Here is a 478-nt window from a genome sequence, read left to right as displayed (position 1 = left end):
GCGGGCCCTTCTGTCCCCGCGCGCTCGTCCCCTTCCCGGGGCAGGTGACGGCGGCGGTGCTGCTCGGCTGGGGGCGGCCCGCCGACCCTGCGGCGGTCGCGGGCGGTGGGCGAGGCGGCGGTGCTGCCCTTGGCGGCAGGGCGGCTTGGTGACGTGCCGTGGCCGGCGGCGCGCCCCCGGCCCAGATCTGGGCCCTCTCGGCCCCATCTGGGTCCTAGCGGGCTGGCCATTGGCGTAGCTTCGACGTCCTCTGTGTGGCGTGGAGAAGGAGCGGCTCAGACTCGCGGTAGTGGCGCGGATGGCATGCCTTCTACAGCGTGAAGGCGGGAGCTTTATGGGCATCTGCAGACCCAGCCGGACCTGTGGGCCCACGGGACCGGTATGCTCCTTCTGTCATGTCCGGTCAGTTACCATCGTTGATGGTGGAGGTTGGGCCCTCCTGCGTGCTGACGATGCTGCTGTCCCGAGTCCCGGCTCC

The sequence above is a fragment of the Triticum dicoccoides genome, chromosome 7B (assembly GCF_002162155.2).
Source record: "Triticum dicoccoides isolate Atlit2015 ecotype Zavitan chromosome 7B, WEW_v2.0, whole genome shotgun sequence".
NCBI lineage: Eukaryota > Viridiplantae > Streptophyta > Magnoliopsida > Poales > Poaceae > Triticum > Triticum dicoccoides.
This window is presented reverse-complemented; position numbering follows the sequence as displayed.